Here is an 11380-nt window from a genome sequence, read left to right as displayed (position 1 = left end):
CACTGCCGTTTTCTTTTAGGTTTCATCTTCCTTCTTGCTGAGCTGTATCCTTTAGTGATTACTTCTACAGGTTATATGTGGCATCTCCAACTATGCTTACTTTTTCTTCCTGGGGAAGAGACGATTTGTCTTCATATAGGAAATTCTAAGTCATTTCCCTGAGAACACTGTCTAGATACTCATTTGTTTTCTGCATGGTAGACTGTAAAAGTCCGATTGTTCTTCATTTTTCTGCATAAACTTTTTCTTTTTGCTCCCTTTGTGAAAACTTTGGCATCCCTCTTTTGGTTTTACATCACTTTATAACAATAATGTTTCTAAAGTTCTGTATTTGATGTAAAAGATACCTTTTATGTTGAGATTAATATGCAATGATTGAAGTTAATGAGTATAAAATTGTCATTGTGATATAGGGGGAATAACTCTATCCAATTTCTCTTTAATTCTACTTATGGGTACTTCTGAATCTCTGTGTTTTCCAGTAGACTACCTGAAGGGCTGTGGTCCATAGTATGGAAATAAAAAGAATCCTTCTCCAGTAGTTCTAGTCAGTGGAGGAAGAGTGTTGGAATTTTCCTCTATGGGGGTGTTCTATTCAACTTGATCATGCTATCAGGCTCTGTAGAACATGCATGTGTCCTGTCTGATTTTGTCAGAGTTCTTGTCTCTCTCTCTCTCTCTCTCTCTCTCTCTCTCTCTCTCTCTCTCTCTCTCTCACTCTCTCGTTGCTGTTTAATAAAACAGCATTCATAGGGGTTCGCCAATGTAATCTTATTTTACTTGAATTACTTCTTTAGAGACCCTATCTCCAAAGACATTTTGTATTCTGAGGCGAGTGGGGTTTCAGTTTCAACACATGCATTTTAATGTGGGGAAGAGAGTACAGTTCAGCCTGCAACAAGAAGAATATCTACTGAAAGACCGAGATTATTTTAAAGAGGGACTTGTTAATTTATCAATGATAAATACTGTAGTTTTAATTGTACAAATCAATAAATTTCTCTGACGTGTTCATACTCACTCACTCATTTTGGTAGTTTTTACTCTACTGTCCGGTCTTTTCTTCTTTCCCATCGTCTCCCCTCCTTCTTCCTTATTGGTTCTTCTTTTACCTCACACAAGCTTTACATTTCTGCACATGAGGGGAAAGAAGAATGACAATGTTGAAGAGGGAAAGCCTTTTAAAAATAACATTTTGTTCATATAATATGTTTTAATTTTATTTTACATTTCTCTCCTCTCACAACTCCTCCCAGATTATTCTTATCTCCTGACCCATCCAACTTTATGTTCTTTGTTTTAAACACACACACACACACACACACACACACACACACACACACACCACATAAAAAAATAAACAAACAAAAAAACCCTTATTGCCACCCCCCAAATATGCCAAAATAAAATAAAACAAAAAAGGCCCCTCCGCCAAAAAAAACATGGAGTTTGTTTGGCTTTGATCAACCATGCCCTAGACTGTGATTGATTTACTCAGTGACACACCATTGTAGAAAACTAACTTTCCCTTCTTGTTGATAGCCAATGAGTATCAATTGCAAATAGTTGTTTGATTAAGGGTGGAACCTGTGTCCATTTTCCTGTCTCAGTGTTGGGACCTTATGTGGCTTCAGTTCGTACAGGTCTTGTGTGTGTTGTCTCTGTTAGTTTACATGTGCACCAGTCCCACTGTGCTGTGTAAGGAACCATGTCCTTGGAGTTGTTCATACTCTCCGACTCTTACAGTTTCCCACCTCCTCTTCTGCATAGACCCCTGAACCTTGAGGGGATGTTTGAGGACGGTATCCCATTATGGACTGCATGCTCCAAACTCTCTTGCTCCCTACATATTTTCTAGTTGTAGGTCTCTGTGCTGATTCCTGCCCACTACAAGAAGAAGCTTCTTCGGTGAGGGTTGACTGAGGCCCTGATCTACAGGTTACCATATCATTAGGAGTCATTTGTTGCTATGATTCTTTAGCAGAGTAATAGCGTTGAGTTTTCTTATAGACCCAGGACCTATCTAGCCTCAGGTACTTGATCACTTTAGCAGTGTCAGGTATGGGTTCCATCTCACAGGATGGGCCTTAAGTCCAAAGACAAACAAGCAAACAAACAAACAAACAAACAAAACAAACCACACACACATACACAAAACCAAAACAAACCCAAAACAAAACAACAAAACAGTGATTGGTTACGTCATAACATTTGTACCACTATATACTGCAGACAGGTTGCAGGTCACAGGCTTTGTGAATGGGTGGTATTGATTATCTTTCTTCTCTGGTATCATGCAGAGAAACTTCCAGTACTATGGACACTAGCCAGAAGTTTCTAGTTGGGGACCAGCTCAACTTTGTGTGTGTGTGTGTGTTCAGTGACATATGCAAGTGTTGTATTCAGCAGCTGAGCTTTACCATCGGGTTGTGGGGAGTAACTTACAGCCTTAGCAATAGCCTATGATGTTAGATGGGTTCCATGGTATCCTATTGGTCAATAACTCAAAACCATTCCTGGTACTGGAAGTTTTACTTGGTGGCCTAAAATACCTAGTTGGGGTATTGCCTCCATCTAGATTCCTTTCACATATGTATATATTTTAGGAAGCTTCTGTAGTAGTGTGTTTTCATATGGTATTTCAAATGGTGTTTTGTATTAGTTGTTCTCCCCATATTTTTTCATTTAAGCTTCTCTCTTATATGTCTGCCCATTTAATCCTATTCTGGTTTTGGCATTATCTTTTCATAACACTATATTGTATTTTCCCCTCCTTGGGAGATCTACCTGGTGCCTTACTAAGTACCCCTCTGTGACTGTTTGAGTTGTGATATATATTTTTTTTCCAAAAACTTAAAAACTAAATTCTCTATATAAAAGAAAACAAATATTTCACTTTTGGGGTTAAGGTTATATTACTCAGGATGATTTTTTTTCCTAGCTCCATTTATTTGCCTTCAAATTTCTTACTTCCTTATTCCTTCCTCCCTCCTTTCCTTTCCTTTCTTTCCTTTCCTTTCCTTTCCTTTCCTTTCCTTTCCTTTCCTTTCCTTTCCTTTCCTTTCCCTTCCCTTCCCTTCCCTTCCCTTCCCTTCCCTTTCCCTTTCCCTTTCCCTTTCCCTTTCCCTTTCCCTTTCCCTTTCCCTTTCCCTTTCCCTTTCCCTTTCCCTTTCCCTTTCCCTTTCCTTCCCTTCCTTCCTTCCTTCCTTCCTCTTCCTCCTTTTTCTTTTTTTTTTCTTTTCAAGACAGGATTTTTCTGTGTAACAGTCTTGGCTGTCCTAGAACTTGCTCTGTAGACCAGGCTGGCCTAGATACCCAGAGACCCACCTGCCTCTGCCTTCTGAGTGCTGGAATTAAAGGCATTGGGCTGGAGAGGTGTCTCAGCTGTTAAAGGCTAGGTTCACAACCAAAAATATAATTTAATTTTTCTTAACAGTGGAGTAATATTACATTGTGTAGATATGTCACCTTTTCCCAATTCTTTCACTTATGATGGACTTATAGGCTATTTTCAATTTCTGAATATTATGAACAGAACAGCAATGAACATGGATAAGCAAGTGTCTATGTAGTAGATATTGAGTCCTTGAGCCTATGCTTAAGAGTGGTATATCTACATCTTGAGATAGCTCTATTTCCAACGTCTTGAGGAACAACCACCCTTATTTCCATATAGTTATTGTACCAGTTTTCACTTCCACCAGCAACACATAAGTGTTCCTCCCACCAATCTCACAGCATGTGCTGTCATTTGTTTTGTTGCCCTTTGCTATTCTGTCTAGGGTAATATGAACTCAAATAGTTTTAATTTGCAGTCAGTTCTAGAAATTCTACAGCAGCCACTAGGTCTCATGTTCTACAAGAATCTGTGATCCACCTGCCTCAGACACTTTTTCGGCTTCACTTTCTTCTGTGCATACGCTCCATGGGTTGCATATTTTAGCTCCTCTATAGATACACAGTCATGTATTTATTTTATTATTTTCCTATGATCTCAGAAGGGAACGGAGGCAAATGAGTGTGAACTAACTGAGATAACAAATTAATTAATGATCAATATTACTAGTAAAATAAATTTAAGCAGTTAAAATGTTCACATAAGCATGCAAAATTCATCATGCTTATCGTGTCTGATTTTAGTGATAGTTTTATGATTTGTTATTTTCATACATTATCAAGTTGGCGAAACTGTTCTTTTGGGTAAAGAATTTCTGACATCTAGGAAGTCTATCTAGTTATGCTCATGAACTTACAGTACTTTTTATAGATTCTAATAAAATAGCTATGATTCTGATCAAATAATGTTTTGATCCACTATTGTAGAATCTCTCAAATAATATAGGGAATTGCGAACTACTGAAGAGCTAGGAATTTACTTTGTGTCTAGGTGTCTACTACAGACAGCTTTAACATCTGTCACAAATTCTGCTACTGGCCACTAGAGGACACTAGCTTCAATGACTTAAAAAAGGATTCTTAAAAATTGTGCTCACATCATTTGTTGTCTGTAGTATTAACTTTAACATCATACCTGGTCACATCATATGTAAAATATGACTATTATATTGAGCTTGAGAAAGAGGTCCTTGTTTACTATGAATTTTCTGCTGAAATAGAAATGCAAAGCTACTTGCCTATGGGAGAGTGTGTGAGAAGAGACAAGGAATCCTAGAGACAATCTTATTCAAGGGAAAGAGAGAAGATCAAAGAGTGGAGAAAGAAATAGAAATAGATAAAAACCAAGTTGATAAATGGAAGAGAATGAGATAAACAAAATGTGAAAGGAGAGAATGAGACAGGAAGAATCCATTAAGGCACAGGTCTGTGCGGTGGAATTCCTTCAGCCCCACCCCCAGATCTCAGATCTATGTACTGTGCCAGGTTAAATGGTGACTTCCCATGTCAGTCACATTTCCGTCTATAAAGAACCTGATATGAGTGATTTAGAAGAGAAAAGGTTTGTCAGAGCTCAGGTCAGGTGGTTTTAGTGATGAATTTTGCTTTGGGCCTCTGCTGGGTCTAACAGGTAGATAGCAGTGATGGAAAGTATATGAGAAACTTATTACCTTATTGCCAGGTGGTGTATGTGGTAAACACACATGGTCTGTCCTATACTTGAGTCAAGTCGAATCCCAAGTGTTGCTGACACCTTGGGGGGGGGGTCATACTTTGAAAAGAACTGCTCTATGGGACCTCATCTATATATTCTAGATAAACTTTAGGGAAAGAGAAGCTTGTTGGACTTGAAAGTGATTGGTGGCATCTACAGAAAACATGCTGATTGCTAGCCAGCATTCTGCATGGCCAAGACATTTATGCTGTCTGGAAAAGGTCACATCTGAATTGGAACTAAGAACTTGAAGGCATTTATTTTTCTCTGTGTGTAAAACTACCCAGCCTTTCTCTTCTAACCATGATTAATTAGAGTGTTCAGCATCCATGGGCTCTTGCTTTTGTCATACTTGTCACAAATCAGTTTGTTCAAAGAGTTTCCCAGGTAGCTCAAAAGAATTCGAGGGACTCTTGGTTACACAGCATGATTAGTGGGAAGCATGGGCCCACATGGATTACCAGAATTTCCATGTTAATTTCCTTTACAGATCAATAAAAGGATAGGAGGAAGAAGAATTAGAATCAGAAATATTCTTTTCTTTTTTAGCATATTTTTTACCCTTAATAAAGTTCCCAACCTATAATGGTTGTGTCATGCAGAAGAGATTCCAGTCAAATCCATGATGTCAAACGAGTGGATAAAAGCTGATGTTTTTGTCTCTATGCCTTCAAAGAACATGTTTAGTAAAATGACAATTAATTGGAGTGAAAATGGCATTCATTTGAACTGTGCAACCACACAAAATTTTATATATTTATTTCTGTGTTTTTGTAGACTCTATAGTAAGGACTCTAGTATAATCCAAGTTTCTTTAATTTCAGGTATGGGCATAAAATATTAATGAGAGTCAGAAGAACCAAGGACTACTTACTGCCACACAGATATTCATCCACAATATTGTTTACAAAAATGAAACCTGAAAAGGGATCACTAAATTTCCAATAATTGGAAATTGCTTAAATGAATTATGGTATATTTATACAATGAAATTTTTACCACCATTTAAAACACTTTATAGAGTCATATATACTTCAGAGTCATAAATTTTGGTACAAAAGCTTTCATATACAGATTTATTTCACATACATCGTCTGTGCTAATTAGTTTTTTTTTTTTTTTTTTTGGTCAACTTGACACAAATTAGAGTCATCTGGGAAGAGAGAACCTCAACTGAAAAACCCACACCCATCAGGTTGGCCTGTGGCACCCATCAGGTTGGCCGGTGGGCAAGTGTTTGGGGCATTTTCCTGATTACGTATTTGTGTAGGAAGCCTCCCATTTGCCACTCCTGGGTAGAGGGGCACAAGCTGAGTAAGAAGGGTAGCTCAGCAAGCCATGGGGTGCAAGCCAGGAAGCAGTGCTCTTCTGTGGTCTCTGCTATAGCTCCTGCCTCCAGGTTCCTGCTTTGAGCAGGACTTCCTGCCATGACAGATGATAACCTCTAAGCTTAAACCTCTTCTTCCTTAAGTTGCTTTTGATTATAGGATGTATCATAGCAACAGAGTCATAAACTAGGACAGCTTCTCAGAGATTCTGTTTCTCTTATTTGACTACATAAAAGGGACTGTGCCTTCCAGGTAACTTTAAAAAATTTAATTATTCTTTAAATCAAGATATTTTAACCCTGAGTCAAAACTATGGTCTTAAGACTAAGTGTATTAATTATTCATCTGTTGTTGTTTTTTAAACACAGTAGTTTCTGATTATATAATGTAACATAAAGCACACCTGAGTTGAGCACTATTAGGTAGTTCTAAAATACTTGGATATACAGTCACACTCACATGGATGAAGGCACATGTATTTCCCATGTATTCAGGAGGGTTGTCAGGACAACGCTTCCTTTGGCTTCTTGGTTTTCAGTCCTCTGGCTTAACATCTAAGTACAATTACATCTCTGAGTGCAAAATAGCAAACATTTTCCCAAACTGGAAAAACCGGTAAATGAAAATGGTACATAGCAAATCAGTCTTTCAAGAGAATGAGTCTATCACAATGATCCCAGACAACCTTCCCTCTCTAGATCCTTCCTCACCAAGGAAATTCAATGAGTATTAGTTCCTCACCATCTAAAACCACATTCAGATGTTTTCAGGGATTGATATTACTTATTTAAACTTGTGAGTATCTTGGCGAAAATTATTTTCATACAATTGGTTGGAAAAATGTCAACTTATTTGACTATAATTAATGAAAAAATTTAAAAAATTTATTTAGTAAGGTTTTTCCTAATTGACTAATATAGGTAGAAAAACCTTGCTAGATAAAATTAAATAAAGCAGGCTGAAGCCTTTGGGCATTGGAAGATAGACAAGTACAACTGTGGACATATCCTATCAATAATGAATTTGAAAAGACATGTTGTGATGTGAGATGCAGGTGATTGGCTGGCTGCTTCCTCCTCTTTTCTCCTTCTTCCCCCTTTCCTCCGTTGCTTCCACTGTTCTGTTTGCTTAAGCGGCAAGAAGATGATTGGATCTATAAACTAAAACTTTCCCCAGACAGTTTTTTTAATGCCAGTGTCTGTCTAATGTAGCTTGCGATTCACCTTTGTATGACGGAGACAAATTGACAGAGAGCTGATTATGAAAAAAATTGCAACAAACAAAAAACAAACAAAGCAAAACTAAACCAAAAACAAATATTAAATTTATTGCTTTTGAAATCAAGAGCTAGGAAAGCCAGTTTGGGAAAGTCGTGGTTCTGAGAACTGGCCCTCCTCCTGTGTAAGGTTTGGATACAGAGAAGCAGAAGGACAAGTGGGGCCAGGAGAAGGCAGGGCATCTCGATGGGCTGTGTTCTGGAATTTGGAAGCATCTTCTAAGCTATTTGGCAGGAGAGGACTAAACCTCTTAGGTAGATATCTATGAGCTGCTGATTGAGCTTGCTTCACCTTGGGCTTTGACTGGTTGCTGGCAGGGAAGAAAGTAGGGATAAGTATTAACATCTCTGAAATTTACTATAACTCAGAGATCTCTTTGTTTTAACAGTAGGCTGGTAAGAGTTTGGAGCAAGGTAAGTTTGGGATGATAATAATGTATAGACCTTATTGCTCTTAAACCACAGTAAATAACAACCAGTGCTATAATATACAGAGATAACATTCTTGGGAAACATTTGCTGTCAGCCTGAATTTATACTTACTCTCAAGTAACTCTAATAAAACCAACAGTTCTGAAAGCCCAGAGATTCATATCATTTCCATTAAAACCTAATTTCAATAAAATACAGAAGGTTAAAATGTGGCTTCATTTCAAACCAGGCTCCTGCCTAATTAAAAAATATAGTATAACACCAATAAAGTATCTCTTTAGGTCTTCTAGCAATAAACTGTCTCGCTATTCACATCTACTAAACAACTGCAATGTCTGTAGAAGGTTAGAAATGTGCACTCACCTTGTTTCTCTTGCTGCCTTGCTTCCATTTCCCTTGGGCTCTTTGTCATCTCCTTGAATCAGTGTTGCACTACAGTTGGCACCATTGCACACACCTCATCCTGTGCCCCCCACACCATTTTGACCACTATCCTGCTTTTCATTTGTTGTTCTGTCCCATTCCTAAATTTCACTAAGATTCTTTTCTTTTTGCTCTTCTCACCCTTTAAACATTGGTGGCCTTCTCTCTTGCATCCTTGTCTTGTCTCCACTTTCCCATCACTCCTCCTCTTCCTGAGAAAGCGTCTTTATTGTCAATGTTCGTGTCATCTTCATGCTGACTGGTCCCACCCAGTAGGAAAGATGAGTACAGAGCTTTCTGCTTGGCATGGGAGAGCCCTTGTGCCTGCATTTGGGTCTGCTATACTAGGTCTCTTGGTTCTTATATGTGCCTGTGTTATAGACAATCTAGAACATTCCTTTTCTCTCCCCTCTCTTCCCTTCTCCCTCTTTCTGTCTCTCTCCCTCTCTCCCCCTTCTTCTCCCTTCCCACTTCTCTCTCCCTTCACTGTTCTCCCTCTTTCACCCCCACATGCATCCACTTGAACACGTACTTGCACATGCCCACACACACCCCCGTACACCTTTCCCGACACCTTTCCCATTTCTAAATTGTCCTTCCCACTCCTCCTTCCTAATTCTACATCATAATGTTTAATCCTTTCAAGATTTAGATGATGTCCTGCTACCTCCTGTGACCAGATTCTCACATCTTCTGCCCAGATTACAAATGTCCTTATTTAGGACACATGCTCCACTATGTTCATAGTGCCTTATTTATAATAGCCAGAAGCTGGAAAGAACCCAGATGTCCCTCAACTGAGGAATGGATAAAAAAAAATGTGGTACATTTACACAATGGAGTACTACTCAGCTATTAAAAACAATGAGCTTATGAAATTCTTAGGCAAATGGATGGATCTCGAGGATATCATCCTGAGTGAGGTAACCCAATCACAAAAGAGCATACATGATATGTACTCACTAATAAGTGGATATTAGCCCAGAAACTTAGAATACCCAAGATACAATGTGAAGAACACATGAAACTCAAGAAGAAGGAAGACCAAAGTGTGGACAGTTTGATCTTTCTTAGAAGGGGGAATAAAATACCCATGGAAGGAGTTACAGAGACAAAAAAGTTTGGAGCTGAGACTGAAGGAATGACAATCCAGAAACTGCCCCTCCTGGGGATCCATCCCATAAACAACCACCAAACCCAGACACTATTGCAGACACCAAAAAGATTTTGCTGACAGGACACTGATATAGCTGTCTCCTGTGAGTCTATGCCAGTGCCTGGCAAATACAGAAGTTGATGCTCACAGTCAACCTTTGGATGGAGCACAGAGTCCCCAATGAAGGAGCTAGAGAAAGTACCCCAGGAGCTGAAGGGTTTTGCAGCACCATAGAAGGAGTAACAATATGAACTAACCAGTACCCCCAGAACTCCCTGGGACTAAACCACCAATCAAAGAAAACCCATGGTGGGACTCATGTAACATATGTAACAGAGGATGGCCTAGTTGGCCATTAGTGGGAGGAGAGGCCCTTAGTCTTGCGAAGATTCTATGCCCCAGTATAGGGGAATGCCAGGGCCAGGAAGTAGGAGTGGGTGAGTTGGGGAGAAGGGAGGAGGGAGTAGCTAGGGGGTTTTTGGAGGAGAAACTAGGAAAGGGAATAGCATTTGATATGTAAATGAAGAAAATATCTAATGAAAAATATATTAAAAATATTTTAGCAAAAGACAAAAAAGTGAAAGGAACATGTTTTAGGAAGGAGACCAGGGAACTATAAGGAGTATAACAGGGGGACAGTAGGCATAATTAGAGTTCATCATATACATAGTATCAATATGGTACAATGAAACCCGTTATTGTATATAATGAATATATGCTAATAGAAAGTATCTTGAAAATGAAAAGAAAACAAAAACAAAAACACCAAATGTCATTATTTGGTTCTTTTTCTAAATAAAACTGACCCTACTAGAGTTAATGTTTAGAGTAGTATTGACACACTTTTGAAATACTTTCACTTTTCATAAACTGGTGACCCAGAGGACAATGTGCTCTGCTTATGTTTTTTAATCCTCTTAAGACTGTGGTCCAGTGTCATTCATATAATTGATAGTTAACTCATTGGTAGGATCTGTAAGTATTTTTTTGTGGCATGTAAGAATGTTACAAAAGTGCCGATGGTGATTAGTGGAGTTGGGAGAAGCATAGTAGCCAGAGGTTAATCAATCATTCAAAGGCAAGTCGGATCAGAGGAGTCATTTGTGCCCACATACACATGGAAGCTGAACAACGCTCCACTCAATGATAACTTGTTCAAGGAAGAAATAAGGAAAGCAATTAAAGACTTTTTTAGAGTTTAATGAGAGTGAAACTTATGGGACACAATGAAAGCAGTGCTAAGAGGAAAACTCATAGCTCTGAGTGCCTCCAAAGAGAAACTAGAGAGAGCATACACTAGCAGCTTGACAGCACACCTGAAAGCTCTAGAACAAGAGGAAGCAAATACACCCAAGAGGAGTAGATGGCAGGAAATAATCAAACTCAGGGCTGAAGTCAACCAAGTAGAAAGAAAAGGAACTATACAAAGAATCAACAAAACCAGGAGCTGGTTCCAAGTGGATCAAGGACTTCCACTTAAAACCAGATACATGGAAACTAATAGAAGAGAAAGTGGGGGAAGAACCTTGAAAACATGGGCACAGGGGAAAAGTTCAACAATAGCTTATTCTCTAAGATCAACAATCAACAAATGGGACTTCATAAAATTGCAAAGCTTCTGTAAGGCAAAGGACACTGTCAATAGGACAAAACAG

This window comes from Mus musculus, chromosome 19 (assembly GCF_000001635.26).
Source record: "Mus musculus strain C57BL/6J chromosome 19, GRCm38.p6 C57BL/6J".
NCBI classification, from domain to species: domain Eukaryota; kingdom Metazoa; phylum Chordata; class Mammalia; order Rodentia; family Muridae; genus Mus; species Mus musculus.
The sequence above is the reverse complement of the archived record's forward strand: the minus strand, read 5'-3'. Positions refer to the sequence as shown.